The sequence below is a fragment of the Narcine bancroftii genome, chromosome 8, assembly GCF_036971445.1.
Source record: "Narcine bancroftii isolate sNarBan1 chromosome 8, sNarBan1.hap1, whole genome shotgun sequence".
Classification (NCBI taxonomy): Eukaryota; Metazoa; Chordata; class Chondrichthyes; order Torpediniformes; family Narcinidae; genus Narcine; species Narcine bancroftii.
Genome location: NC_091476.1, coordinates 7,206,282 through 7,212,435, shown reverse-complemented (window position 1 = coordinate 7,212,435; position 6,154 = coordinate 7,206,282).

The window sequence follows — 6,154 nt, the reverse complement described above, 5'->3', positions numbered from 1 at the left end:
ATTTTTAAAGGCTAAGAGGCCAAAAGCATTCTTTACAACCCATATCTGGCCTGGGGGATTTATCTACCTTTATTTGCTGTAAGGCAGCAAGCGCCTCTTCTTCCTCAGTCTCCATATGTTCCACGACCCTTCTGTTTGTTTCCCTTCCTTATGCACTAAACCAGTTTCCTAAGTAAGTACTGATGCAAAAGAAAACTGTTTAAGGCCTCTCCCATTATGAGACGCTCTATACATAATTGACCACTCTGATCCTCTAGGGGACCAATTTTATCCCTTACTATCCTTTTACTCTTCTGGTTTATATTCACACTATCTGCCCAAGTAACCTCGTGTCCTTTGTGCCTTCCTGATTTCTTTCTGAGTATTTTCTTGCATTTTCTGAACTCTTCAAGTACCTCATTAGCTCCTTGTTGCCTAAACTTGCTCTACACCTCCCTCTTCTTCTTCTTAAACAGATGGCCAATATCCCTTGAAAACCAGAGTTCCCTATGCCTGTTAACTTTGCCTTTAATTCTAACAAGAACTTGCCAACTCTGCACTCTCAAGATTACATCTTTGAAGGCCACACACTTACTTAACATGCCAGGAAACAACATATCTGAATCCACTCTTCCTAGATCCTTTCTCATTTCCACAAAATTTGCCTTCCTCCAATTTAGAAACCCAACATGAGAACCTGACTATAATCACTCTCCAGTGCACTTACCCATGTCCCCAGTAACAGGATATTTGAGCTGGTTCATTCCAGCCAAGCTGGAAAATGAAAGGTGAAACTGCAGAGGGTCGTCAGCAGCGCTGTTTCCTTATCATTCAACTGATCTGAAAAAATCAGAGTTCAAAGATGGAGAAGTATTTGCCTTTAACTAATTCAAGGGAGAAATCTCGATCACCTTTCCTACTCCATAAATATTAGTATCAGAAGCATTAGTCAGATACTGTCCTAATGGAGGCAAGTGGGAATAATGTACCTGGGCTGAAGGATGTGGTGGGGCCAAAGGGTTCATTTTGGTGCTGTACCATCAATAATAATGATACTGTTTATTGTCATATACATTCTACAATATACTTGTGCATCAAAACTCTTCCTTGCTGCCTGCTGATCAGGTATTTGTAAAAAAAATAATTGATAAAGCAGTAGCCATAGTTGCTGGAGCAGCAACATTGCTGTTGGTGTGGACCCAGGCGAGCAGAGAGAGAGGAGACTCAACACTCCTCTGAAGGGTGCAACCACCTGGTCCTAATGCCACCAGCTCTGTACAGGTGTTAAACGGCCTGTCAGAAGAGCCGATGGTGTTTTAAGCTAAAATCCTGCAACCACAGGTCTGAACCCAAGATGGGGGCGCCTGTGTTCGGCAGTGGCAATGAGGGGGTTGCAGACTCAGGGGAGCTGTGGACCAGTGCAGGGCACCAGGAACCATTGAGAAGGAGAAGCAGACAGACAACCCTACAGGCTGGTGACCATGGCAGTGGACCAGTGAGTACCTCGATGGCTGAAGGACTCATACAGGCTGCAGGCAACGCGGTTGGGGTACCCGCCCGGGGCTGCTGGAGACTGCCTCAAAGGAACCAGGTATCAGAGCCGGGATTTGAGGGGGTGCTGAGGGCAAGAAGGGCTCCTGAAGGGCCTTGGGCGCTGGAGACATTGAAGGTTTGGATCTGGAACTCGGGTGGCCGATGGATTGAACAGGAGTCTGTGCGGCTGCAGGGGCTGCGAGAGTGCTGGAGGCGAACCTCTTTTGCTTCTCTTTCTCTCTCACTGTAAGGGGCACCAGGCGACAGCAATGGCAGATATCTAGACTAATAATGCAAAGGTAGGAGTTCACACCTCCCACTAGCAGCGAGAGGAGGTCAAATCAGTCAGTTCTACAATTAGAATGTTAGTAGGAAGAGTGATCTTGAAACCTTCAGATTGTCGTTAAAACTCATCAAGGGAATCTGCTATCCTTATCATTTTATCCAGTTCATAACTCCATTCTCATAATAAATATAAGCAAGGCCCTCTGTTGTTCAAGAAATATAGATTCAAGGATTAAGTAATGCTGCTTTCTAAGGATGTTTAGAGATGAACAATAAATATTGGGCTCTCCAGCGTGAACTACAACATTGAAAAATAAACTACTTGTTATACACAGCTGTCTGTCTAATTGTAAAAATAATGTTCAAAACTAGTGGCTAGAATGAGGAGGCAGAGCGTCAAAATTCAGGGGAGTAGATTTAAGACAGAGATGAAGAGACTGCTTTTCTCAGAGAACGGTGAATCTGTGGAATTCCCTTCCCATGAAGCAATAGAGCTGCTTCATTAACTATACTTAAGGCACGGATTTTTGAATAGTCAGGGAATTGAGAATTATGGAGAAAACTCAGGTAGTTGGAGCTGAATCCAGATCAACCATGATCTTATTGAAGGGTGGAGTAGACTCAACAGAGAGCTGACCTGCTCCTATTGTATTTGTTCTTTTTATGTTCCTTGGTGTAAGGAGGCACAACCCATCTTAGAGCTTATTGTAACATAATACATAGTTCATATTTTTTTCTGTGTATACCCTTAAGTATAGTAACATTTAATCTGAATGTAGCTTCCAACATTTAAGAGTAGACTGGGTAGAAAGGCTGTGTGGTAGTGAGGGTCGCATTTCTTTCTCTAAGTTTGTCTTTTGTATTTTTGTTGTTAACGTGAATTCCCAGTGTCAGAGAGGCAGGACGACATTGCATTCTGTGGTATAAAATAACATAGTCAATACCATAAGCCTTTCTACATCCCCGTCATCTGCCAAAAGCTTTGTGATGAATTCTTGCATTAAGATGTTGCAAACGTTCATCTACTTCTTTATTCAGTACACGAAGAAATGGTTCAGTTAAGGATAGATTAAGTTTAATTTATATTCCAAGCTCTTTTTCTTAATTGCTTATTCTAGGGCAGGGTCATTTTGAGTATTGCCAATATTTATTGTTTTAAACTATGCTGAGATGTTACTGAAATGGAAGGACACTGTCCCACCTACTCATGATCAATGGTTGCGTGGCATCTGTATATGGAAAAGATTCATTATTCAATTAATAATTCAGATATAAGATTCCAGAAGTTATGGGGGTCATTTGTGATTCACAATCTTACTTTATAATTTTACTGCAATGTAATTAAATTGTTTGACTTGTATCTTTTCCACAATCCTGATATTACTTTATTTTTACCTTCTTCTTTTAATACCAGTCAAATACAGCATCTGGCAACACGGTTATGTAAGGGGTTTGAGTTTTTCTCCTCTACTATTTTCTTCTTCCCTCCTTTTTTTATATTATTAGAGTTTTTTTTTCTATAAAAGGTAAATACTATTTAGAATATGAATTATGGATATGATTTACAATCTATGTATGTTAGTGATATACATAATATCTTCGTTTCTGTAACCGTACTATCTGATTGAATTGCACCCTTTTTGTTTGTATAAGTTCTTCATTAAAATTAATAAAAATATTTTAAAGAGAGGAGAAACTGTACTGAGAAGCTAGTAATTGTGTATTTTTTTTTTCTCCCTAAAGTAATGCCAGCTTTTACCTTCTGAATCAACTTGGCTGTTGAGACACTAGAACAGAAGACAAATCTCACCCACGTCTGTGCAAAAATATGAGAGATTCTTATCTGCTGAGGACTTGTGTCATTCATGTTAATTAGTGGGGTCTCTTGCGCAGCAATGAAATTTGCAAGAAGGTGGAGAAGAGAAGTGTGTGCATGAAATTGATAAAAAGCTTTATTAAAAATGTACTTCTCAGAGAGACATAAACAAAGCCTCTCAGCCATCTGAAATGACAGCTGCTGAAGCAGGGTCCTTGCCAAAGGATTGCAAATGCAGAAGATATATTGCAGAGGCGTCTCAGCAGGAAACTGTGCCTCTGGCACCAGTAGAGTGTTGGAGATTACAAGGCATAGAATTAGATTAAAACATTTTAAAACAGTTATGTAAGAGAAAGAATTTTCTTGGGAGTGAATCATTTAGCTCTTTCATCTATTTTTCTTGTCCTCTCTTTCTCACCTCCCCTGTCAACTGATCAATTACAGATAAGACAACAGCCAGTTGCTTGTTCTGGATCTCGCCCAGTGCTATCTTGAATCAACTGCCGGAAGGCACAACACTTTGGGATTTTTAAACCTTCCCACACATTTCTCCTCTGCTTCTGCTCAATATTTTCAGGTAATGGTGACAATGTTAACACTAATCCACCAAGGAGAGTAAACATCCATTTGCTGTGTGTCCTGTCATTTCATTGACATATTTCTAACTTTTTCATTCATCACATAGATCATTAAGGTGGGAATACAAGAAAGAACAGTCGACGTTTTGGGTCAAACTCACTTATCAATCACCATAGGTGCCAGGTACCGGAGATTTTACTGTGCATATAGTAAAAGGCAGATGGACCCAGAGAGGGAAAAGAAGGCAGGTGGAGACAGGTGCTGAAGGAAGAAAGAACCAAATAAGGGAGGGATGGTAGCCAGATGTGAGCAGCGGAGAAGGGGATATGGTGGAAAGGTATGTGGGCAAGTGGAGCAGCTGGGGAGGGGAAACGGAACTAGGTAACAGGGGCTTGTGGATGACAAATGGGCCATTCTCTGGGAGCTGAGTGAGTCAATGGGCAAATGGACTAATCTTGCACTTCAACAGAAGGTGAATTCATTTGCCTCATGGCAGCTACCCAGCCTGCATCATGAATGTGGGTACCAAGAGCCCGGGGGCAGAGGTAGATACATTCTTGATCAGGAAGGGGGTCAACGGTTAAGGGGAGAAGGATGAAGAATGTGGTTGAACAGGATAGTAAATTAGCCATGGTGGAATAATGGAACAGACATGCTGTCCTGAATGCCTAATTAGGCTCCTATTGTCTTCCAGTCTTATGGAGTGCCTAGTGTGGTCCTGTCACTTACCCAGAGATGACAAATCATTGGGGTCTGGCATTGATGTCTTGATTACATAAGAAATCGGTGCAGGAGTTGGCCATCCAGCCCATCAAGTCTGCTCCGCCATTCAATGAGATCATGGCTGATCTGAGGATAGGCTCCTCACCGACCTGCCTTTGCCCCATATCCCTCAATTCCCATATGTAAAAATGTATCCAAACTTTTCTTAAATATACTTACTGAGTCTCCACTGCTTCAATGGGCAGCAAATTCCACAGATTCGCCCCCCTCTGGGAAAAGCAGTTCCTCCTCATCTCCCCTTCCTAAATCTACTCCCCTGGATCTTGAGGCTATGTTCCCTAGTTCTGCTCTCACCTACCAATGAAAACAATTTGTCTTCCTCAATCTTATCCATGCCTTTCATAATTTTATATGTTTCTATAAGATCCCCCCACTCATTCTTTTAAATTCCAGTGAGTACAGTCCCAAACAATTAAGTGTCTCTTCACAGGCCAACCCCTTCATCTCTAGAATCAACCTAGTGAACCTCCTCTGCACCACCTCCAAGGCTAGTCCATCCCTCCTCAAGTAAGGAGGCCAGAATTGCACGCAGTTCTCCGGATGCGGCCTCACCAGTACCTTGTGCAGTTCCAGCATAACCTCTCTGCCATTAAATTGAATCCCTCTAGCAATGGCTAAAATTCCATTTGCCTTCTTGATAACCTGCAGCAGCCGTAACCAACTTTTGCAATTCATGCACAATCACTCCCAAGACCTTCTGCATGTCAGCATGCTGCAATCACTTACCATTTAAATAATATTCTGATCTTCCATGTTTTCTTTCCAAAGTGGATAACCTCATACTTTCCAGCATTGTACTCTATCTGCCAGACCCTAACCCACTTAACTTGTCTATATCTCTCTGCAGACTCTCCGTATCCTCTGCACAATTTGCTTTTCAACTCAATTTAATGCCATCAGCAAACTTAGATACATTTCACTCTATCCCCTCTTCCATATTGTTTAGGTATATTGTGAACAATTGCAGGCCCAGCACCAACCTCAGCGGCACCCCGGTCACCAACGTTTGCCAATGAGCAAAACACCCCTGTACCCAAACTTTCTGCTATCTATAGGTTAACCAATCCTCTATCCATGCTAATGCATCACCCCTAATTCCATGTATCCTTATCTTCTGTATGAGTCTTTCATGCGGCACCTTATCAAGCACCTTCAAGAAATCCAGGTAAACAACATCCA